The sequence below is a fragment of the Sphaeramia orbicularis genome, chromosome 1 (assembly GCF_902148855.1).
Source record: "Sphaeramia orbicularis chromosome 1, fSphaOr1.1, whole genome shotgun sequence".
Lineage (NCBI taxonomy): Eukaryota > Metazoa > Chordata > Actinopteri > Kurtiformes > Apogonidae > Sphaeramia > Sphaeramia orbicularis.
In genome coordinates, this window is record NC_043957.1 from 11,021,708 (window position 1) to 11,048,869 (window position 27,162).

Here is a 27,162-nt window from a genome sequence, read left to right on the forward strand (position 1 = left end):
TGTAATGAGCTGTTTATAAACATCAATGTTTTCTAAGAGAGATGTGAAGAAAGTAGATGGTTAGTTGTGGTAGAATATTATTTATTTTCCAGAGTGTGTGCTGCTGAACACAGCAAAAGCACGATCTTTTGTTGTGTATTTAGAGCAGAGAGTACATAAGGGTCCACATTTTCAGCTCCAGACACAAAGAATCCAGATCCAATTTACAGAATATCCTGAGTCTACATTTCTACATTCTACATGTCTACATTTTTACTGATTCCTTCACCACCAAACAAAGTCCAAATTTAACATGAACTTTGTTTTTTTATGATTGTTTTCATTTTCCTGCATTTTTTACATTAGTTTACTCTCGGTGCATCATTTTCGTCATGTGTCTTTTACATTATTTGTATCTTGTTGCATATTCTTGTGTTGTTGTTGTTGTTGTTGTTGTTGTTGTATTTAATAGCTCAGGCCTGTCTTCTTTATTTTACTCTGCTTTGGTGAGGTCAACATTTCTAAACTGTTCCAAAGGGCACTCATTTTGGATTTTAACTAGGAAATTAATTTCTGTATTTAGCTCTGTCCATTGGCAATTCATTGAAAAACTGCTTGGTCAAGCCTTAGTTTGGGAAAGGAAGCCATAGAGGGATGAGAACTGGTTGTGTTTAATAACCTGGCAACTGAAACTTCAACTTTAAACTGTAAAATATGTGGATCCAACAGACAGATCGCTTAGGCCTTGTGTCAAACTTGATCATCCTTCTACAATATAATGTGTTGCCTTATTTATTTCAGCTTTATTTGAATAGGTTAAAAGCACAGAGCATTACAGTATACAGAAGCATTCAGGCCTTCCTTTAGGTGAGCTATGATGCAACAAATACAATTTAACAGGATACACATACACATCAATAACATCAAAATGCAATAGAATATAATTAGAAACCCATCTTCTATACAGCATCCATCTTTCTGGGAAGGTTTCCCATAAGATTTTGAGAACTGGCTTCTGCGATGTTCTGCCTTTCAAGGACACTACTGACATCAGCTCCTGAAGTTGGACAGTGAGACCTGGCTTACAGTCAAGCTTCCACTTTATCCAAAATGTGCTGGGTGGAGCTGAGGGTTGGACTCTTTGCATGCCAGTGACAATCTGTGACAAACCTCTCCAAAAAAGCATCCTCTGACCAAAAAAGCACACAGCCTATGGACAAAAACAGTCATATAAACCCTTAACTACTGTCTAATGTATTCATAATTGAATAAATATATGCAAATAGAAGTATTTATATATACAAACACATTTACACAGTAGGCAATGAACTGTGAATGCACTTTTCATAGCTCGAAACACTTTTAAAATTAAAAGCAGAATTTACCATGAACCTTGAATAGAAATTAAATAGAGAGACACTGAAAATAAAAGCAATTTAAGGATGGAGCAACAACAAAAAATGAAGAGACAAAATGAGAGGAATCCACATTTGTATGAGTAGCGCTGTCCACATAACCAAGCAAAACAACACCTTATTTCATAAATAACATCTTGTTTGCCACTGATAAAGCAAATCATATTCTCTCTACCAACAAATGTGGCTCCCGAATCTCATAAACCTCTCCTAACCTTTCATAAATCTGTTTTTTTTTTTCCTTTGCTCTTTCATTCTTTGCTTTCTGTCTTTATGACCCCTCCCTTTTGGATCAGCGGTGCTGCATTATTGTCTAGATAAGTCGTGGCTGGCAGGATTTTTTTCAAGCACAATGCACTTTTCTTATGAAGGTGGAGGGATTAGTGCTTGAGATTAGCTGATATTATCTGTAACTCTTACCAGAAAGAGCAAATAAAGGCTCAAAAAAGAATCCCTTGGGCCTTCTTTTCCAGTCACAGGCTGCTAAGTTTGGAGAAACATTTTAATTGTGTTCAAAGTTAAATACTGGGGTGATATGTAAGTCTATACAGTACTACATGATGATACCCATCATTGTATCAGTGCAAAGTGCAAGATGCGAAAAAGGAGAATGCTGTTTTTGTGTACTGTATCATGACCACTGGGCTTGTAATATCACCATGTAAACAATTACCTTGCATCTGTTTCCAGAATATTGCAATGTTCTGGAAACAGAGCATTACATGTTTTTTTGGGTTTTTTTTTTTACATAGAAGTAATTTATCATGTGTGATTGTTGACATGCAATGCTGGTGTCAGTTGTTATAGAATATTGGGTCATACCAGTGTTGAAATTCAACACAAGTCAGGTCATAGCTAGGGATGGGAATCATTAAGAATTAACGATTCCGATTCCATATCGACTATGCTTATCAATCCGATTCCTTATCGATTCTCTTATCAATTCTCATTGGGTGAGGGAATAAAAGAGTACAAATGGGTGTGTTTGTATTAACTGTATTTTAATTTCCATCTGCACAGAAAATATAACATATACACTATGTACAAATAATAATAACAGATGACGCTGGGTCCAGTTCGGGGAGGGGGGGTACAGTGATAGTGAAACTAAAGACGCTTTACTATTTCCTCTATTGCCACACGTCCAATACGTCGAACCAGTTCAACTCGGCTTGGCTCGTTTCCTGTTGTTCTGCACCTCATTTCCTACCTTCGGAAACTTGTATTTGGGTACGACATTTGTTGCCCACACCAGAACCGGAACTGGGCCCAGCGTCCACTCTGCCGCTACATTCACAAACGTCGCTAAGTAGCATATCAAATACATGACATTCCTTTCCACATGCTGTGTGGACAAATGTTTGAGCATATTGGAGGAATTCCACCCTTTTGAAGACATGGAAGCTTTGCAAGTGTTCCAGTGGACCTGGTGTCGTCTTTTTAGACTGTTTCTGCCTCAACACCATGTTGGCTACATTCTGCCCAAAACAAATGCAGCATACGTGTGATGTTATCGCGCATGCGCAACAAAGGTGGAATCGATAAGCAGAATTGGTAAGCAGGCAGGCAAACGATTCCAAGGAATCAAACTACTGGGATCCGGTTCTCAAAAAGAACCGGTTCTCGATTCCCATCCCTAGTCATAGCATATATATTTTTCTGTACTTACCTTTGTTCTTGTGTCCACCTCAGTGCGTAGATCCTTTGAGACATTCACATAATTGTCTATTTTGATATTTTACTGGACAGAAAAGGCTTGTGTCCAGAAAAATAAATGGTCCACACCATAGTAGTATGGTTAATATCTATTGTCTTTAACATTCACAGAGAATGTCCAGGAAGATCTGTTGTACACAGCCTAACCACAAGAAGTACTAATTAACTCAACAAATAGTTCAGATCCTTCCATTGGATAATTATTATCAGCTAGAAGCACGTTCTTTAACCCTGATTGATGCCATGAGCCACTTCTCATTTGCATGAAGTGATTATCCATCATGCCTAGTACCTACAGCACAAGCCTGTGGGGGCAGTGTTATGATCAGGGGTTGCTTCAGTTAGTCGAGTCTTGGTTCATAATGTTATGTGTCCAAAACTGAGATCAGCTGACTACCTGAATGTACTGACTGACCAGATCTGAACAACACCAGGACTTGTGCTTTCCCTCTCTCTTTTACTGCATTTCCACTATATGGAACCGGCTCGACTTGGCTTGGTTCGACTTGCATACCAGGTACTACTTCTGGAGACCGTTTCCATTACATGATACTACCAACTTTAGAGTACTTGGATGTCATAGCGATGTGGCGTGTTGCTTCCGTGTTGTCTGGTCAGAGAGTTGCTGATAAACTTGCTCGTTGGGTGTTGTCTCGGCAAGCTCATGCTGAGTTTTTACATCTGAATCTCCTAGACCAACCATGGTGTAGTTTTGCGGGCTGTCATCATGTAGATTAACCTACTGCAATATTTACTGTCAACTTCTGCATTTGTTTTATGTAAAATGGCGGGTCACAGAGACACCTGTCTGACCAATCAGTGGTCTGCAGTGTTTACACGTCATGTTTTTGTATCTGGTCCCCAGTCTTGGAACCTCAGTGGAGGTGATACCAAAAAACTAGTACTCGGTACCAGATAATGGAAACACAAAAAGGCTGAGTTGAGTCGAGTTGAGCCGGTACCATGGAGTGGAAACGCGGCATTAGTTTGTGTTTTTTTCCCTCTCTGTCCTCTCTCCTCACTCTATTCTGCAGGTATCTCTTTCCTCTTTCCACTCACTCCAACTGATTGAAGCAGATGGCTGCCTATCTGGAGCCCAGTTTGGTCAGAGGTTTTTCCTCCTGTAAAGGAGGTTTTTCCTCCCCACTTTTGCCTTGGGCTTGCTCTTGGTAGTTCGGTTGGGTTTCTTCTCTGTATGGTATTTTTAAGGCCTTGACCTGAATTTGCAAACTGCCTTGGGGTATATATATTCTGATTAGTGCTGATTGGCACTATATAAATGAAACTGAATTTAATTGATCTACTTTGAAAAATAGGAAAGGCCCTCATCTGAAAAGTTTTAAGGTGTGATGGAAGGGTTAGCACGTTCATTCATACGACAGAGACACTGACATGTATAATTTAGACTAATGTGTAAAACTGTAATGTTATCATCTGCTGTTTGATGTTACAAACCCAGAACCCCATAAACTGTATTTAGTCTTCAAATTGTATGCAAATATGTTTGTGCCGATATGTAGGACATGGCTCTTACAAATACACCCAGCCTTGGGATGGGTGTGACCCAGAATTAGTCTAGTCATACCTGACCTTATGTAAAAACTAGATCCGGTAGATCAGGGTTTTTTTATCCCAGTACTTTTGTCATTGAGCAAATTTCTCTGTGCTTGCCATGGCTGTTACTTCTAAGAGTGATTTGGTATTATGTTTATTAATTATTTAAGGAGAAGGGGTGGGAGTTTATGTTAAACTTCTTCTCACTCCTTTTATATGTATTATATGTCTTGTGTTTTATGTTAAATGTTTTGTTTGTTTATTGTTCTTCTTTTTTGATATTCATATTCAACATAAATTCATCAATCAATCAATCAATCAATCACTCAATCACTCAGTGAGTTTACTTTGTGATTTCCTTTTAGACACAATACCATCTGTGTATCAGAGTTAGCATAGTAGCAGCAGTACGCAGTCATCTGTTCATCTAAGACATAAACCACATGGAGCATCATCTCCCTAGCCCTACAGGCTTTGTTTTGCCATTGGAGAGGCTCTATTTAAGTTCTTAAATTACCTCTATCAGTATTGTACTTATAGTATATGTTGTCAGATACATCTGACAGCACATCAGATATATGAATATGACCCCATGCCATTGATGTACATGTCTTTAGTCAGTATTTGGCACCAGCACAAGCAAATCTGGTGCATATCAGTATTTTAATAATTAAAACATAGACTGCCTGGCTAAAAAAAACTCCCACCTGGATTTAAGTCAGCAGACAGTTCAGATACTTCCACTGGATAATTAGTGCAGTGACTAATATGCTTCAGCTGCAACAAGTTCTTTAACCTGAAATGATTCAGTGTGTTGCTTTTCATTTCTTAAATAAGCATCAGTTTGCAACAGAGTATATATATATATATATTATATATATATATATATATAATATATATATATATATATATATATATATAATATTATATCTTATATATATATAGATATATATATCTATATACATATATATATATATATATAAAACAGGGGTTGGACAAAATAATGGAAACACCTTCTATGATGCCACAATGTTAGGTGTTTCCATTATTTTGTCCAACTCCTGTATACATATATCTATATATCATATATATATATATATATATATATATATATATATATATATATATCTATATATATATATATGGTATGTATATATATATATATATATAATATATATATATATTATTTATTTATTTATTTATTTATTTATTTATTTATATATGTGTATAATATATATATATATATATATATATATATATATATATATATATATATATATATATATATATATGTACAGGGTGGGGAAGTAAAATTTACATTTATCTATATTAATATATATATATATATATATATATATATATATATATGTGTGTGTGTGTGTTGTGTGGTGTAAAGATTGGAAAATACCAGGATTCATCAAGTGCATCCAACTCAAATTGTGAAAGAGTGGTTCAGGGAGTATGAGACATCATTTTCACACAGGGATTGGACACCACAGAGTCCAGACCTGAACCCCATTGAGAATGTTTGGGATGTAATGGAGAATATTTTACACAGCAGCTGCCAAACATTGTGACTGTGACATTTATTGTGACATTGCTTAAGTGCGTACAAATGTGTCCTGTAATCAAAGTTAAAAGTTGTCTAGTTGTGTACCTGTGGACGAAGAGCTGCAGATATAACACTTGCTCTGTGTTCAGGTCTTAATGCTCAATTCCTTTTTTCTTTTTTTTTTCTTTTTTTTCAGAAATGGAATTATTTTGTATGGTTATTCACATTATGGTTCAACTGTGTTTGCTATCAGACTCATGTGTGAACAGTCTACAGTCCTAAAGTGGCCTGCATGTGCAGAAGATGACATGACAACACATGCAGCACACTGTGTTTATGGAGAAAACATGGATCTGCCTCCTCCAGCACAACATTGTGACATCTGTCACATTTCAGTGATGTAAATGTCAGATGACATGCCCATGACCATTCAGTTGAGGTTGCACTGCAAAACATCAGATTTGTATCCAATTCAGGGCCAAATATGAAAGTGGCCCGGCTTAAATATGAAAAAATCGGATTTGTGTTGTTCAGAGTGTCATAAAAAATCAGATGGGCAAAAAAGTAATTTTGACTTGAATATTTAATAAGATGAACTGCATACAGCATATACAAAAGGTTGTGAATTATGGGTAGTTTGTTGCATATGTGTGTTTATGTTTACACACAATGTGGGAATATGGCAACATGAAATTGAAGATACTGGAATATAATATTTTGAGTGAATCAAAACTAACTTGCATTATAATGGAGAGGATATAAAATGAATCATACATTCATGCTATAACTCTATTTCTTTATGTACAGTAGCTTTGGATTATTGGCTCTGAATTAATACAACAACATCAATCAAGAAAGTTGAATGATGATTTCCACTAACTGCGTAATACTAATTTTGGTCAGACTCCACGTGGCAGTCATAGTCCTTTCAAACTTTTTCAACTTTTTCTCTCAACCTTAACCTCTCAATTACAGCTCGCTTTTGCACCATTTTTAACAAGACAATATAGTCATTCATTTGATCAAAAATAAGCAATGTCTTGTTAAATCTGTACTTGTTAATAGATGTGAATAGAACTCAGAATTCCTGGAGTTAAAGCCAACATTATTTCTTATCAGTGTTAGATAAATGTTCATGGCATGGGGGATTTAAAGTGATAGTACATCATGTGTTGTGAGCATGAATTATACTATTTCAGAGCCATATCACAATGATTGGGAGGCAGGGGGTTTCAGTGTAAGTGGAGGTGTTCCTCCTGACCATTAGACTTGTTTTGATAGGATACAGAAACAATGAAAGGACAAATAACAAAAAGTGAATAAAACAGTTCATCTATTTGTGTTTTGCATCCAAGTGCTCTCTTAGCAATCTGATTCCCCAATCCTTTCTATTATCTTACTCTTCTTTCTAAGTTGCTCCCTGAGCACTGCTTCATCTTTACTGTCTCCATCGAGATGAGTAGCTAGAATAAACCCCTAAAATTGAATCCTTAGAATTTCCATTTGTTTCCTCCCCCTTTTCTGCCTGAGGTCTTCCGAAAGTCTGCTTTGCCAATATCTCCTGGCAAAGACAAAGCCTGAGCTCATGTAAATAATGAGAACGAGGTAATAGGGCTTTAAATTCACTAAATAATAGAGACAGGGAAAGAAGCCCTTGATAGAATAGCAAAACAGATGTGAAAGGTAGGAGGGATACACTTTTAAAGTCTCTTCCTTCACTTGATCCAACAAGTGTCTTTATTTTTATTCTCTTTTCTTGTGTATGTGAAATGACCTTGACTTACATGAGTGAATGGAGGTGTGAAGCTTTAAAAGATGCACTTAGCCCATGTTTGGGCTATTTCACAGCTACACAACTGCTTGCACACACACACACACACACACACACCAGCTGTCTCCATGCCTTCTCTATGTCCCCACAGCGTCCCACTGGACTGAAGAGATTGTTTTCTCGTGTTTTCCCATCCCTCTTTTCCCCACCATTGCCTCTTCCCCCTCCTCTTTCCCTCTCTCCCCATGCACGTCCCTTCCCTTTTTCCCCTCAGTATAATTATTTAGCAAGCGAGGGAGGCAATCTGCTCTCCCTTGTTGCTGCTCAAGTGCCCATTAGAGGGAATGCGCTTCATCTTTCTAATGAACTGATCACGTTAAATGAGTTGAAAACTCAGTGGCTTTTGCTCACGTGGATGAAAAAGGGAGGGAGTCTGTTGGCAGGTTAGTAGGAATGAAGGGGACTTAGGGGACAAAATCAGGAAAGTGGGAGTGCATCAGATCAAATGAGAGGAGTAGCAAGTATTGTATTTACTCTCATCATATCTGGACTGTTTCTGGCTGATTTCTTCCTGTGTATTTCTCAAACACAGAAGATTTCCTGTAAAACTGTGATCATGCACAGTACACAGCACATTTACACCAATATTCTGCAGTTATTCTTAATACAATAGCATTCTGAACAGTTTATTAGATATGAAATTACCGGTTTGCGTTGCTGGTGTAACTGTTGTTGTACACCTACAAGTGTCAATAACAGTGGAGGAGGTTGAAACTTAAATGTCTAAGTTTTCCTCTCTAAAATAGAATAAGAATTAATAATTTATTGAATATTTGAATTCAGTTGTTTACACTTAAAATCTGTGAATGATTCATTAAGAGGCAACTTGAAAATTTGCCCTGATGTTTTTGGGCATTTCCTGCTAGCTTGGCTTGGTGTCTCATGTTGTGACTTGATGACCCACATAAGTGTTGACAGAGCAATGTTTCTGAATCAACCACTCTGTGACTTGCATTTATTTTTTTTACTTCACTGATGTGTACAAGTTTTCAGACAGTGAAAACACCAAAATAGATGAGGGTGCCTCTATGAAACTGGTACCTAAAAGCAGGACAGAGGGCTAAAAATTCAACACAATGTAGACTAATGTTATGAAGCAAGTTTGGAAGCACTTTGGGTCTATTTTAAAAATAAATATTTACTGAGATAAAAGAGAAACTATTTTCAGATATAACACAGTTTTATTTCATGCGTGCATACAAAAATGTGCATGTAACATGGACATTGGGTTTCTATAATGAACTCTCCTGTCTTTTTCTTTCTGGTATTTTTTTCCCCAATACCCACACTATTACACAAGGCAAATCCACACACAACTCAGTGATACCTGACTTTTCCCCTGAAATTATGACTCGTCAGTATTCCAGCAGCGTGCAGATGATTCTACATGCAATGATTACCTCGACGTAAAGGACACAAAAATTACACGCTATTATTTTTTCGAATATCTTTTTATTCTCTCACAGGTACATTTTGGGAATCAAAGTAAATATGCAAGACTGAGTGTTTCACAAAAATGACCGCTGTTGCAAAATCACTTGTGATTTATTTGTGTTAAATGGGCAGGTTCCACACGTAACACGAGTGAACACAATGGCTTACACACAAAACTGGAATGAGACTACCAGTTCATGACAAACCCACGTCTGGATTAGTAAAACAACTAGGATCATCAAATTTAACAGTGTCTTTATAGCAGTATATAAGACCATTTCAAGTGATGTTTTCAAGATAAAATATGGGCAGCTGTGGCTCAGGTGGTAGAGCAGATCATCCAATAACCAAAGGGTTGGCGGTTTGAATCCCGCTGTGTCCTAGTCAGTCTGTTGTGTCCTTGGGCAAGACACTTCACCTTCCTTGCCTCCATTGCCACCCACACTAATGTATGAATGTTCGGTGGTGGTCGGAGGCCACAAATTGGCAGCCACGCTTCTGTCAGCCTGTCCCAGGGCAGCTTTGGCTACAAATGTAGTTTACCACCCCCAGAATGTGAATGTGAGAGCGAATGAATAATGGGTCAATAATGTAAAGCACTTTTGGTGTCTAGAAAAGCGCTATATAAATCCAATCCATTATTATTATTATTATTATTATTATTATTATTATTATTATTATTATTATTAAAATGCACTGACACTTTATTAAAAATTCATTAATTTTGGGATGGCTCAAAGCAAGAGTATAATTTTTTGCATTTATTTGAGCTCATCATTAGGTACATCCTGGGGGGAAATATGTCTAAATTTCTCTTTGATTATTGGGTCTAAAAAGCTGGCAAAGTGCCAGATACCAACATAAGCCCAGTATCATGAAAAGGCCCTGTGCCAAGTAAAGGCAAGCTGAAATGACAAGCAGTTGAAAAGCTGCTAAAGACACTGGATATCACTAAGTACAGACCACTATAGTCTGTGGACTGCCACGTTCAGGGCAGGAGTTTCAGTAAATGTTGTTGTTGGTTAGTCTAGTTTTATAACAGTCTTGAAAATGTAGTTTTAATTAGAATTAAAGTGTAATAAAACTGTTTTTTTTTTTTTGTTTTTTTTTTTTTTAATTCAGTAAACAGAAGCTCCAAGTGTTTCAACGAACAGGCTGGTGAACTGTTACTCAAAGCCCATCATGACAGACATTAGTCCTAGAAGTTCTGATGGCAATTATAACTGAAACTTTCATTAGGGTTTTGAGAGCAAATTTTGGCCTATTTGAAGCATCTGTTCAGGGAATAATGTCAGTATATTCAAGGACAACACTGACTTTGAAACTCAGATGTGGGGAGTTAATTTTTTTCACCACCTGGTTATACCAGTCCCATGCAAATGGGGCTTGTGGTCTGTGGCCTATGAAGACTTTATTCAGACATGTGCTGTCCTGTAAAGATGCATGCACCAAAGAAAAGTCCAGGAGAAACACACCTATTTATAATATCAGAAAGTTGACCTTTTTTGAGAAGTTGTTTTATAGAAGGAAAGAGGGAGACTGTGTTCAAACAGTGGAACATCTGCCACTGGACAAAATCTTTTAAAAGTACTATTTTTAATTGCGGTACATATGGCTGCAGGTAAGCAGGGATTATAGAGGAATATTCATTTCTTGAACTAAAGCAAACAATTTATAAGGAATATTGGCTGACACTGGGCTGTTTCATGCATGTAAATGTAGTCTATGATTATAGAAAATCCAGTCTTGAATTCCAAAATGACTACTGGTGAATGCGCTGGTCATCTGCATCCTGGACTTAAATGTTATGAATCAGTACATGATGTGAAAGGATGGAGTGCAATCCAATCAGATACTAAAACACTGCTAATAGTAAACTCAATGTATGACATGAGGGATGACGTGAATTCATGAGTGGTGATCAACAACAAGAGTTTGAATTGTGGTCACTGCAAAAATATGGATGGTGATGCCAGTGTGAAGGAAGGGGTAGGAAGAGTGAAGGATGATAGGAGAGGAAGGGCAGAAGGCAGGGGGAAAAGAGAGGAGGAGTAACAGAAAGGGGAGGAGGTGGAGAAGAGGAAGACAGGAAAAATGGTTCTGTCCCCAGGTTTGGGTTAGAAACACTTATAACTCAGGACCATAGATTATGACAGTCCAATCTTCTGGGCTGCTGCCTGAAAAATAACCACAAGCACCCAGCTGCCACACATACACACACACACACACACACACACACACACACACACACACACACAGAGGGAGATCAGGATAAAGTGGCATGTGGAGAAATGAAGGGCCAGACGAAAGACAGAAAGAAGGTGAAAGGCGATGGAAATGAAAGAAGGATATGGATGTATGCAGAAAAGCTTGAAGTGAAAAGAAAGCATAAATGTTAGTGGGATTGATGAGAGTATAAAAAGCAACAGAAGTGTGAATGTGATAGGATGGTGTGTGGATGCAGCAGATGGAAAAAATAATGATAGAGAAGAATAAAGAGGGCAGAGAACGGAAACAGAGGCATGGAATCACAAGGCCTGATGTGGTTCTGCAGTGCTGCTTCGTCTTTTAAAAAATTTAACCCAGTGTCCAGAGTGGTCAGGGCACATACTTACATGCTTATATACGTAGTTCTTTTGTTTTTGTTTATTAATTATTTCACTTTTGTTCTTGTCTGTTACTTTTCGCTCCTGAAAAACCTGTGTGGTTATACACATTAATAAACCCACATAATTTAACAAAATTGTGCCTTTATTTGTCTCATAACATGCAGAAGTGTGTACATTGAAAGTCAGTGGCAGAAACTCAGACATAAAGTAAAGTGCAGGATAAAGTGCATCTCTTCATCCATATCTTGAAGTGGTTGGACTAGATTTTGGTATTCCCCATCAGTTAACCTATTTTCATTCAGCGGTCGCACGGCCCATCTCCTACATTGCCTCCTTCTCTGTCGCTTATGCTGTAATACTTTTAAAAGAACAATGATATCTTCACTGACCTCTACGAGCTCGCGAAGACACCGCTCCATGTCGACCGTTATTGTTGTTCTAAAACAGGAAATGCTTGCTGGAAAATATCAAAACCATGGAAACAACTCCACCCAGTGGAGTTTCATCTTTAAAACCAGCCAATACCAGCACTACTGCCACCTTCTGATTTGGAGGGGAAACTACAGCACTTTCTCAAAATGCTGCTGCTACAGTACGCTTGAGTGGGAGAGCACATATTGCTATCATCAGATACGGCGTACCTACGTGACCCAGAGCGACACACAACCATAAATCCAGTTTAAGAAGTGGATGAAACTTCTGCGACAACTTACACTGTTTTTTTGGCCACTGATATGAAGCCAGAAGTGACCATATTTGGACTAAAAGGCAGAGATGGGGGAGTGTGAGGGGATATTGGTGAGCTAATGCTAATCACTAACTTATTGAAACAGCCAAACGATAAACTTCATCACATCTGTGTGACAAAGTCACTTTACAATCTTGTTGGTGTAACTTCATAACCACAAGCTGTGTGAGCTGTCTTTGAGGAAAAAAACATGTCTGATCCAGTAGACAGAAGCTCTGAAAGTCCGACTCAGCAGGTGAGCTCGCTGTCAGTCACACCTATCAATCAAAGCCTGACACAACAGACATGAAAGCCTAAAATCTTATTTACAGAGTGAAACTCTGAAGATGAACCACTGGAACACCTTTCAGACAGCTCAAATAAAATGGTATTATAGTTACAGATGCTTATGCATTGGAATAAATTTAAAACCACAGCTTGACCAATACCCAAGGTCAAGAAAACAGTGACTTAGATCTAATGGAAACATGATACGTCATCAAATTATTGTCCTTTAACTTTCTACAAGCCTTTCAGTCTCCTCATTCTGCCAAATGATCTAATAATTTACTAATAATACATACTTCATGACTCATCCATCACTGCATGGATACACATCTAGGGAAACGTAAGCACAAATCAAGACCAGAATAGAAAATCACAGCTGGGTATTTAAGCCTTTCGTTGTCAACAAAAACAGTCCATGAATTTGTCAATGTGAATTATGAAAATCATTTGCTGGAATCAAAACTTACTGAATAATGCAAACAATCCTGGGGAACATCAGACTGTAAAAATATCATTCCTCTGTGTAATCAGCAGTTCATTTGCATCTGATCACCATTTTTCTCCTCCCTTCTCTTGGCATAAGCATTTTCTGAAATCCTCAGGAAAATCACAACGTTTTGATGCAGGTAATATTAAATCACTTTAAACCTCAAACAACTCATAGTATTAATTATTCAGAAAAAAACTTTTTTGAAAGATGTGTCGTTAAAACTTTGGCCTTTTAGGAAACGATGATGCAGCAGTTATCAGATTAACAATAAAGATAATGTGCGTGCACCTTGGCTTTCAGTCCACGCCAAAGTTTTTGCACATACAGATGGACGTACAGGTGATGTGCTGGACCCCCCCCCCCCCCCTGCCCATGGACCAAAAACTTGACCTCAATCCGGACCTCAAGAGTTAATTGGAACAAGTAACACAATGGATCTGTATGTGGAGGATGTGTTCAGTAAAGCTGAGAGAAAGTGAAAGTGAGCTCCCCTCACCTTATCATTGACTTGCTGCTCCCCAAAAACAATTTGCGACAGGAGGGGGCCTTGTGCTGGAAGCCCTTGGGCAGGGCACTAAAGGAAATTAATGAAAGTGACGTGTTTTTGAATCTGGGACCTTTTGTATGTGAAGCAAATGTGATAACCACTACACTATGGAAACTACACTATGTAGACTGTGCTCCTTTAATCTGTGGAGTTCATCAAAGGCCAGTCCTTGGACCGGTCTTATTGTCCTTTTACATTATCAATCAGATAATATCTCTAAGGCTGAAAATTATTTGTTTATACAGATTAGTCTCTTGGATATCAGTGACTGTTATCCTAGTTCCTTGAAGGCAAATAGCAATCAAATTATTAAAATTTATATCTAAACTTATCTGGATTATTTTCATAAATCTCAGAGTATTGGTGCATTTCTCACTTAAATGTATCCTACTAAGCCACAATCCTTGCATCATAATCTGTTCATACATTTCTCTCAGTTTCTAGCAGTTACAGCCAAATGTGTTTTTTGTGAATTAATAATGACCTTAATGTTTGACTTTTGGCCAACAATCTAATCACTTCATTCTTGGACTGAAAATAAACATTTGTGCTGAATTTGACACAAATCCATCAAGGCATTCCTGATGTATGTCGTGGAAGATTCTTTCTGACAAAACTGCTGGATTTCAGAGGTCTCCTTGTCATGTATCACATTCATAAGAATGAGATACAATATGTGATCTTGGACCATTAGTGACCAATATCATGTCACATCAGTCTTGAATTCAATGTTTGTGCAAAATATGGTAGACCATTATCATTACTGTAGAGATTTTAGCCAATTAAATGATAAGTGAAAACATTTTTTTTTTTGTCATTTGTCATTTTGCATTTAAAAGTGTATGGAAATCCCTCCATTTAGGTAATCCTTTTTGTGCTCACTTGAGGTCCTTAGCCTTTGTCCAAAACAATCTGCTTAACAGGATATGGAAACACTTCATTCAAATAGGTTCTGATGGAGTGTTTAAGATGACTGATCTGTACCATCTTTTCATATACTCTCATTCATTAATCTTCTGAACCACTTAATCATCCGAAATGTTGTGGGGCTGCTGGAGCATATCCCAACAACCACTGGGGCAGGGTACAACCCTTCCATGTAGCTAATTCATCATAGGGCTCGATATTCTCATCAAGTACTAAAATGTCTCCTCACACAATGCATAGTATGGACTGGTCATGAGACAAAATATATATATATTTTTTTACAAAAACAATAAATTAATATGGATGATGGACGATGACAGACTGTATTGAAGAAAGTTCTGATGTAGTCAACATTTAACTCAAGTGACCAGTCAACTTAATGATCTGCAGGGTCTTCTAGATACAGGTCACATGGACTGATATAGGCACCAAAATATTCCTTGGTTCAAAACCATCAAAACCATTTCAGTAGAAAAAAGGAACAGATTGTTGTACTTCTACAGTAACGTGAAACATATCCCTCTGATGTCATTACATCACCTATATTGATAGAAACATATAATGGTTTAATGTGCATTTTCTTTTTGTAACGTCTCAAAGGTTTACTTGACATTTTATAGAAATATAAAAGCTGATACAGTAGGAAATGCAGTGCAAAACAGATTTTGGGATTTGGCTGTATTTTTGGATTTTCTACTTTTCATTTCAAAGTTAAGCTCTGAAATTTATTTTAGAACAGGCAGTGCACAGGAGCTAAAATTATATGTTTAAATAGAGCATTGTTTTCCATTTTGAATCTAAGGTGATTAGCAAAATGAATAAACAGAGGAAAAATGAATTGGAAGAAGTGAGAGAATTGGGATGACTGAAATAGAGAAAAAGAGCAAGAGAAAGTGAATGAAAATAGAGCAAAAGCTGATGAGAAGGTTGAAACAATCGAGGCAGAGTAAAGGAGGGGCGAACCAAAAGGACAAAGGGGAGAGGAATGGTTAAGCGTAATAGAGGTGAGAAGTCGGAGAGATAAGAGAATAGACAGTATGTGGCAATGGATAGATATTCAACAGTAAGGACTGTGAGAGGTGTGTGGAAGGTACTGCCAGAGCTCATTACTGCTTATCTCTTTGGTGAGGAAAACGTGTGGTCGCTGTATGTGTGTTTCATACACATTCAATTTACATTTCACTTCATCGCACAACTATAATTTAAGATGACTTGTGGCAGCTGATGAAGTGGGTGTGGTATCACAGGCTGCTTCCAGCCTATCCACATGTAAAGTAATTGCATATCCAGTGTGCACTTAGCAGCGAGTTACCCGCAACCTCTGCGTGAAAGTTGAAACTCAGCTTTGTCGTGAGTGGCCTGAACATTTCAATTTGAGCCCAGCGCTCTCAGGAAACCCTCCGTGTCTCTTTCCGTCTCTTGTATCTTTCTTTCACAGATTGCCCTACCTTTTTGCACTTTGCCATCAATCTCCGACCCACCCCCTCATTCAGCCGCCCATCTCTACTCTTACTCCATCTCGCGTCCCTCCATCAGAGCCCTCATCAATCTGCCGTCTTTGCTGTAAGACCGCACTTGTGACGCTGAACTTCTCAACTCTTCTTCTCGCCCCTTAACTTACCCATACCCCCCCCCCTCTTGCTCTTCCGCCTTTCGTTGTCCCCCCTGCCCCGAGTTGCTCCCTCCATCCAATCACGCACCCAACTCACGTGCTGCCAGTCTGGACCTCTCTTTCCAATCTACCCACTCACTCAAGACATTAATCTCTATCAGCTGTCTACACTCAGTAAGCTAGACAAGAGGCAGGCTTTTCTCTTTGCTCTCTGTCTTTGTCCTGGTGATTTCTGTCTCTCCTCTTTTTCTCTCTTTTCTCTCTCTGCCGCTTTCGAGCTGACCCCATAATTCGAAGCTTGCTCCACCTATGTAATGGTATTCATTTGATGGAACCACCTACCCACCCTCCCTCTAATTTTACATCCTTTTACTCTACTATTTGTAACCTTTTCCACTCTCCTTTTTTTTCTACTACTCTCCCTCCATCGCCTCTGTTATTTTCTTTTCATCTACCACAACTCTACCTGACATCTCCTGACAACTGCACTGAATTTAGGTGTGGAGAATTAGAACAACCCCATTAATAGTAGATACTGTAAGTGCCAGTCGTCTGCAGGAGACATGTGGTCATTACACCTGTGTCAGACACACAAGAAACAGACATATTGGTCGCCTCCCTTTTATGTAAAGGACTGAAAAAAGAAAAATCTTGAAGTAATTTAACAACACTGAACACTGGAAGAGTGAAAATTATCTACTGAAATTACAGCTAACAGCTGGACATATTTTTGCTCCAACAATTTGAAAAGGAGAAGCAGAGACTGTGTAATGGATGTAGCAACAAAAGACGGGAAAATGGAGAGTACCACAGTTCGCTAACAAAAAACAAAACCAAGCAATATCTGACTATTAGAAAGCACTGACAGTAGAAATTATAGATATTACATTTGCAGAATGGAGCAAATAACATTGAGATTATAGCATCAGGTAGGGCTGCAAATTATCGATTAATTCATTAATCATTAGTTGGGTGACCTTGTCGATTGATTAACGATTAATTGATAATTAGTGATTTTCCTGAGAACCTGAATTTTTCTTTTAATTGGGTCTATAAGAATAAAAGCTAAATATTATTTTTATACTTCAAGCATGTTATATTCCTTAATGATTGTTTATTGTACCATTAGGGATACAGTACAGGCAATGATATTAATATAGTATAACAAAATAATTAGCAGAGAAATAAAATAAAATAAATGGATCTGAGGAGGGTCAGTTTAGAAAAAAATGGGCATTTCTGACTTTGCATCACTACCTGACACGATGGAGCGGGATCTGAGGAGTGGGGAGATGCCGTGCCACACCACCCCCGCTCCGTCCGGGACCGGACCGATACCGACCCCGGACATACATACACGTATTTGGGCCTTCTCCTGCAGCAGGGATGTACCGCTCCCACAACCAGGCAACCCGCAGCATGCGGGACAAACAGACGGGCCAGTCTGTGTTTCGCTCCACTATGTCCCTAAAGCAGTTCTATATTATCAACGCACAATCCGGTTCGATGACGGCAATCCTGGTTGCAGCGGTGCAGCGCGGACCATCCGGCAGCCTTCGGACAGGTGTGGACAGGTGGGCAACTCCCCCAATATTCAACTCAGCAATGAAGCAAGTTTAGGTAGTGGCGCCCTCTACTGTCGACACCACAAATACCACAGTGAAAAGGGCAATTAATGACACTTATTGTAATTTAATCAAGCAAATTCTTATTAACAATTAATTGATGGTCGATTAATTGTTTAGTTCCCTAGTGTCAGGGAAAAGACACCAAGAGTTAGATACAAGACCCTGCTGGTTCCCATGTGTGTCTGGCACATCCTTGCTTAAAACCTCTTTAGCCCACGGGCTCTGAAAAAATAATGTTGATATTCATCTACTATAAAAATATAATAAATCAGGACAATGGATGTTTTTTTTCAACTTTTGCTCAAAGTTTAGACCCTAATGTTAATAAAAGTACATCAAAGTGTATTTCAGTGCAAACTTTAATGTTCAACATGATTTTTAATCTTTGTGGGGTGAAATATACGCTATTAAAAATCTCCGACACGAACAATTAATTTATGCATATCATCGTCAATCCAGCGAAAAAAAAAACAAAAAAACAGGCGAGGATAAAAAATTCTAATTTCTCTTTAGTTTGTTACAGTTTACTCAGGCCATAGTAATAGATACAATATTTTAGCCAATGGGAATAGATTCTGTGAGGTCTCTAAATGTCCACAGACACCAACAACATCCACATGAACCTTATTATTGTGAAGCAATTCTTGATTTACTTTGGGTATGTCTTTTTAGGCATTTTTTCCCCTGAAAATATGGTCAGGGTTAAACAGGTTAAAAAAACAAACTATCAAGCTGGAGATGAAATGTACTGAGTTTCTTAAATCACACGGAACAGACTAAAATTTAGAATTAACTACATTGTCACCCTCCTGGTTTCCTGCTATACAATGATTTAAGCTACAGAACTTATTATTAAATCTTTAGGGTTTGGTTTATATTTTGTACTTTGCTGTGTGTTTTGTTTAGTTGGATTTGCCTTCATTTCATCTTGTTCTCTCCAAAACTGTTTTATGTTTTTCTCCTAGTGCTTTGAAACTTATGTGTATAAAGAGAGTTTGTACCTGTTGATCTGGTCTATGAATAAAAAGAAAATGAAAAGAAAACAGAAACCACACTAATAGAAAAAAAGATTGGGATATGCATCTTTAAGTATGTTCTATGGGAAAAAGTGCACTTAGTTAGCTTTATCTGGAGCTTGTAAATGCATCCTGGTCTTTGTGAGGGAACCAATTTCAGTTTTAAACAAGTCCATAGTCATGGTCATGTATGAATGTAAGATGAAAAGAAACCTTAACATACTGTACCAAAATTATAATCAGAAAACAACTTAAAACTTTAAAAGTAGTAACCGTAGCCCCATAACTTTCTGTGCTACCTATCAGTGTTTAATAATCTTGTACTTCCTCTTGTTATTTTCTTGAGATTTTCCTGTCTTACATTCTCTGTACCTTCTGCCTTGCACTTGTTCCTGCTCTGTGTTCTGTCTTGATGACAAATACTTTCTACTGTAAATCACATGTTTCAGGATTTGTGATGCCTGCACACAAATCTCTTGTGTCTTGCCCTTTTCTTTCATTTTATACTTAATGCTATGATTGCTTGTCATCTGTGGGCATCTGGGAAATACTGGCACCGTTCCATTTTCTGGCTTGTATAACAGATCCAGATCACACTGGAGTGCTCATAGTGTTTACTTAAAGCCAGAGGTTTTCAGGAGGATCAGTACCATGCATGACCTAACCATGAGAGTTGTATTAAGTATGGAGTTGATCACAAATACAGTTTTATAATGATTTCATCTCAGGGGAAGAAAAAAGCAAATTACACAGTTTCACAAAATGTCAAAGGATGAATAAAAGTGACAGCACCTATCCTCTAATTTATGCAGTAACACAAAGACAATGATGTGAACTATGGTTTGGGGACGTATCAACTTACTATTATTATCTTTTTTTTTTTAAGGAAGTTTAGTTTTACAATTTCCATCCTTAACCAGAGCTGAACACAGTATGGAAAGGAGGACATCCCATGTGATTTACAAAACCACTGTTTTATTTTGGGTTTAAAGAAGATACTGCCCTTCTCCAGAAAATATTTAAAGGATTTTTGTACATACTATTGAACTTCGAATCAGTGGCAGCTGGTGAAATTATTTTTTTTGGTGGGGCGCACTATAAAGTCAGTTTTTAGTGCCGCACTATAACCGCATATCCCACTAGGATACACATACATGCACTACTATTATAAAAAAAATATTAATTTAGATCAAAATTAAACGTACACAGTATGTGTTTTCAGTGATTTATTTTTTATATGTGAATTTTACCTTCTATCCTTCAAACGTGCACATTTTGCTATGACTATTGTTAACGTCAGACATGTCCCTGACAAGTGTCTTTTCCACTGATAGTATGGACCAATGCATTTTAAACGAGGGTGTGTGAAGGTAGTGCCGTTAGATAGCATGGCATTAAAAGAAATAGAAACCCGGCAATTCCACTCATGCCAGGAATCGATTCCCCCACCTCCAGCATCGCAGTCAATTGTGTTTACCACTGAGCTATTCAGCTGCTCGGCTCAATTTAGTAGTATTACTTACGGATCTATTCACTGATTCCAATTCTTAGGAAGGTTTTGATTCTTTTGAGATGGACGTTTACTCCTGTGGGGGGTGCTTGGGCACAGATTTTTTGCACCCCAAGCAGGAACACATGGACTTGACTTGACATTTTAAACTCCACTTGAATGCAGATTATACACAGTACTTATGGCATGTATCATTATAGCTTGTTTATCTAAATATTAATGTTTTGTAAAATTATTTAATTGATTCCTATCATCTTTTTCGTGTGAGACAGGTGGGACAGTGCCCTAGCCCCCTCTATTGACGAGCTGCCACTGCTTCATATATTGCTCATGATTGCTAGGGTTACTCTGATTAGCTCCAAAAAGCCCTGGATCCCATAGACATAGAATGCAATTTTCTCTAAAAAATAAAGAGAAGTCATTATTTTTTTTCCCCAGGAGTCATTTTGGTCTCATCTGTTTTATTTGGACTTTGGTATCTGATCCATCTTCATATTATCATTCCATTACCTAGATCCCAGGTCATGTAGAAGGTTTCAGTGCCTGCTGTGTTAGGCTTTGATTGACAGGTCAAACTCCTAACAGAGTCAGATTTTCAGAGTTTCTGTTTATATAACAAATATGTCCAGATTATAGTGGACATTCCAGGAGAAGACAGACAGCCAGATGTGGACAAGACAAAGGACACCTAGTCTCATCTCTTTGACTGTATGAGTTCAGATTATGACTGTGAACATGGAGCAGATTCAACACAGATGTCATTCTCATCTCCTTAATGCCAGCGGGTGACAGTTAAGACTGGTTAATTGGGCTTTGTGTGTGAATAAATACATATATCATAAGTACATAAATAACTTGATGTTCATATAATTATTATTATAATCAAACACAGCAAGAGGATGGGGTCCAACAGGAGGACGTGGTGCAGCCAAGCAAAGGCTGGAAATCTACAGTATTTAGTGCATTTGTTTTTGTTGAAAATGAGAAATATGGAAGTGTTTATATGAAAAAGGCTAACCCAATATGTGGAAGACTCATAATTGATTAATGTAAATTTTAAAGTTTTTAAAGAATCAGGTGCTTTACGAGATTTTTGGTGTAAAGTTTGGTGTGTTGTCTTTGGTTTTCCCTAACATTTTGTGGAATGTTGGGATATCTTAGAACTGTTTATTGTTATTATTATTGTTATTCTTATCTTATTTTGTGATTTTGAATACAGTGTCACTGTTTGTAAACATGAGAGTCAAATATATAAATAGGAAATCAGTTTTATCTTGAAAATCAATCTTTGAAAAAAAAAAATGCAATTTTCTTTTTTTTGATCAATCGGTTTTTTTACTGAAAATTACCAATATTCAAATGGTTTATACCTCGCGTACAAATTAAGATAGAATAAATGTTTTTTAATGTGTTTATAAGTAGAAGTTCTGTTCTCCTCTTTTGAAGTATTCAGTGTTCACATACTCCTAACTCAACATTTTCAGTGGGCCTTCAAAGATTAGTGGTATGACCAAATTACAACACGCAAAACAGGTGGATGAATTAGTGTGATTGCTGAGGAAGGGATCCGCGGCCACGCCAGAGCAGACCTTGACACAGAGCTGCCTGCGGATGCCTTGTCTGTAAATTATGCCGGGAAAAATATATTGGCAAACACATCTGTGCATCGGCCGATGTCGATACAAGTAAAAAACACAAATATCGGCCTGATATATTGGCTGGCCCATGTATCGGTAGATCACTACTCTGTAGCATTAACCTCATATGATTCAGATCCAGTTTGTAATGTGTATGCTTTTTTACCTGGACACTTTAATAACGACCCAAAGGAACAGAGGACACTGGAGCAAGTAGACTGGAAACACACAGGCTGCTTATGAGGACTCTACATGAAACCTGAACACATGATTCTTTCTGAAGAATAAGCTTGGGCAAATGTAACCAGAACTTTGGCTGAACAAGCATTGCAAATTTGCATTGCTGCTGGGGTGAATAGACATTCACTGCCTAGTAATTCATATTTTTTTTGTTTTTTCTCATGCTTGTGATGGTGAAGGCCTTTAGGCTTTTGACTGCCTAAAACCCAATCACTGAAGAATGCATGTCCCCTACAAAACAGGCTATCTAGTGTCTAAGATAAAATCTGTGATGATTTTACCTTGTTACCTGTGTTGTGACCTTTGGTTTGAAATCCATAGTGCTCTGTTAACAGTGTCTTCACAATCTCAGTCACATCCCTGTGAGCTGTAAGAGTGTGTTCATCCTGTGATGAGTCTACATAACATGGGACTGGTAGACTCCCTCTGTAGTTCCATCTGTATTGACCTCAGCACCATTTGGCCTCCACACTTCATGAACCCTTCATACATGACAAAGCAGCTCTACACCAACACGAATGGCTACAGAAAGACCACTTAGACCAGATGACCTTTACTATCCACAGACCACTACACAGCCACTACAGTTTGTACACACTACGTTTCTCAGATGCACACACCAATCCTCTCCTTTGCGTCATTCTTCTTGCAACTGACACGCCAGTGCTACATATCCGAGCACACACACCCAAACACTATATATTGTAAATACGCATGCTGTTGACCACACACACTCACTTGCCTCATGTGCTGGGCTCCAAAGGGACCTAGGGAAAACGTACAGGGTCTGCAGGCTGCAGCTTCATCCATCACCACTAAGCCCACCTCTCCATTTCAGTACCTTCTATCCATCCATCATCCCCCCCACCTCCTCTCTCTTTCTCTCTTATTCTGCCATGCTCCCCGCCTTCCTTCTTCCCCTGTCATCTACTCCACCTCTCTCTTTTATATTCTCTCGCTCATCTTCCCAGTCATATAGCCATCTTCCTCCTTTCCACTTTCCATCCAATCTTCTCCATCTACCGAAATTTCCGTCTGCATGTCCTGTCTGCTTGCTTTGCTGTCCTCTCCATTTATCTTCCCTAAAGCTGTCTTCTCATCTTCCATTTGTGAATTTCTCCCTCCGATTGAGCACTCTCTATCTTTCTTTTTTCCCCAGCATGTTGCTTCACGCTTATTCTTCTCTCTCCATCATCTATGTCAGCTTTTCTCTCTTTCTCCCTTATTTGTACCTGCTTCTTCAAAGTGATTGTATTTTTGGGTGGGGGTTTGTTAATTCCTCTGAAATGTAGTCTGGTCATAATTCTTAAAGCTAGATGCAGGATTCAAAAACATCTACTGTGCACTGAGATCACCGTCTATTTATATGTCTTAAAAGTTATTATCAACCTACCTCCAGGTGTTATCTTCATCAACCTTGACTGTAATTTAACTAGCATTTTGGATTTGATGTGGGTTTAAGTGGAGAAATCAATACTGGATCAAGGCATTCACCTTCATTCTCTTAGTCTATCAGTTTAATGGTGCAAGTATTTAGGAGCATGGCCTTGCTTGTACAATCAGCTTGTTTCCATTTGGGGAACACAGTGAATGCACCAACAAGTTTTAGTGTTATCTCGAAACTTTCAGGAGTACTGTTGCTGTTATTATATGGCTTTCAGTGAGTGCTGGTGTGTGTGTTTGTGTGACATTTAATATCATAGTGTTCCTTGGCATTCATGACACTGCATTCAGTCTAATTTCATTGGGGGCCTGTAGCCATTTGAAAAGAGGCCAAATACTCAATGAGTGATGAGAAGAAGAAGAGAAAGATGATGGTGGTGACGGACGAGGTGGAAGAGGAGGAGAAAAGGGTAGAGGTGAAACTCGGAGTGGGTTGTTGATATTAAACAGCAACTGATCTGACATGATGCAATCATGTCCGTCCAAGTGTGAACACACACAAATGAACAAAAATGTTCTCACACATGCACATACTGCCTCCCACACAGCTTAACATTAATTCAGTTCCCCTTCCCTGCACCACCACCCAACCCCACCGCCCTCACTCCTTCAGATCAGAAGGAAGCATGGGGCCTACAATTAATTTCTAGTTTTGTCAGGGAATTTGATAACAGCCACTTGTCTTTGGGGCATAGCTTTGGAGAAACACAGAGAATGTATCTCCACAAAGAGCTGATACAAGCAGGAGGAGGTACAGGTTGAAAGTTGTGGTGAAATATAAATGAGAAAGTTGGAGATGGGAAATTAGAAAGATCGAAAAGTCATGCACAAACAATGTAATGTGGGGATGGAGACGTAGGTACCCTCAAGAGAATTACCCTGTACAAGCCAAGCAGGCAAGCAAAAGTGTTTCCAAACAGCCACACTGGAACACAGGATGAAAAGCCATCCATCATAAAAATGGGTTAGGTATTATAGTTGTTGGAAAATGGGGAGAAACGGTGCACACTATCAGACAGTCTGAGGCATCTGTGGTATTATATTCATTTGTACACAAGAAAGGAAATAGAAATTTGTCGTCTAATGATAAAAAAGGTAAAATGCATGTTCTCCTCTAGTGACTGCCCAGTTCCTGTGTGAAATGTACAAAAACCTCAGATTGATGATTCCAGTGGGACAGAATTATGTTACGTTCTAGAGTTTTGTTTCAGACAATATTGGACTACATTGACTCCAACAGTCTGAGAGTGAAATAAAAAAGAAAAAAATAGAGAAATGAGGCTTAAGGATGCATAAACTTTTTAAATATTTAATCAACTAAGTGTAACCACAGGTGGTAAGCGAATTGGTTTGGATTTCCTTCACCCTTCAAGAGGTGCTAGAGTGACAAGTGAGTGGCAGCTGTCATCCTACTGCCTCATATTGAGCCATTTAACTACACTGATGAAATTACATGGGACATCTGTGTCTCATCAACAGCACAAGTCCAACCTTTGGTTTCTATTCACTGCACGGGGGCCTGAACTTTCCCTAACTCCCTGCATGAAAAAGGCTGAAATAAAAGGTTATTTTTGTCTCAGTTCCAACTGAGGACACATGTTTGAAAACTCCAATTGTGTTATTTGTTATTGATAAGATGCTGAGAAGCTGCCATTTCTCAAAGTCTAGAAATAAGGTGAGAACGCTCTCACAGCCTCTGTGCGAGTCAATATCTGACTTTAAAGCGATTGACAAGTTGTTGTTTTTTTGTGAACAAATCCCTCAGTTTGGCATGTAATCCTGTCTGCATTGAGCTTTGTCCCTCATCTTGTCTGTTCCTGTCAGACGGGGCTGGCGCCTGATTTTATTTGGCTGCTAGCATCAGCCGCACAAAAGGGACATGGGGGGTGGAGGAGGGAGGAGTTTCATACACATCTGATGTTCTTTTTTCTCAGCTGTCTTTCCTCTGTCTTTCTTGTTCACTACCTTCCTTTTATTCTTATTTTTTTTTAAATCTCTGTAACCCTAGTTTCCTCTTTTGTCCTCCAATTTCCTACACCAAGCCGTCTTGATAGTTGTACTTCTAATACTATTAAATATTGTGATGACAGAAACTCTGGCCTTCTCTCCTTCCTCCATCACTTCACTCTCTTCTGACAGCCTTTAAATTGTTTCCCAGACAGCCTGTTACCTTGATCGGGACACTAAATCCTCCAATTAAATCACCCAAATTGGCGCTGTTGGCACTCCCCGAGGGTGGGAGGAGAACGGAGGTAACAGCAAGGTGATATATACTAAACCATCATATACCACTGTAGCGTGTGTGTGTGTGTGTGTGTGTGTGTGTGCTGTGCATGCATGTGTGTGTGTGTGCATGTGCATGCATGTGTGTGTGGTGTGGCATGTGTGTGTTGACAGCAGGGATTGGCTGTAGCTGGTGAGCTTAGTCCATCTGTCAGAAGGCCCCCAGCCCCAAGGCTAAAGGTGCTATCTGTCATACCAGATGACACAAAGACTGGGAGTCCATGACATGGAAGGGTTATCATATCACAGCAGCTAGGAAAGGAAGCACAGCAAAATGGAGGGAGGGAGGAAAGGATGAGTAACTGTAAAAAAAGCAAAGGGTGAATGGGAGATTGAGAGGAAGAGAGGAAAGGTAAAGACAGGACATGAGAGAAGAGATATTGTAGATTCATACAGAAAGAGAAGATCGAGGGAAGACAAAAATGAAGAGAAAGAGAGGTAAAGGTGCAAAAAGGAATAGGACTGAAACCAAAGACACAGAACAAGAGCCAGGTAGGAGGGAAGTGATAGAGCAGATACTGTATTTACGACTGACAGAAGGATGAGAAAAGAAAGGATGGATGTGATAGCAGTGCGGAAAACGGAGGACAGTGTGTGTGTGTGGTGTGTGTGGGGGGGGGGGGGGGGCAGTGGCATTAAAATCAGAAAATATTTGCTTGGTGGCGCTTTCACAAATTCACACAACCACACACATACAACACAAGCACAACACCCACAGGGTGTA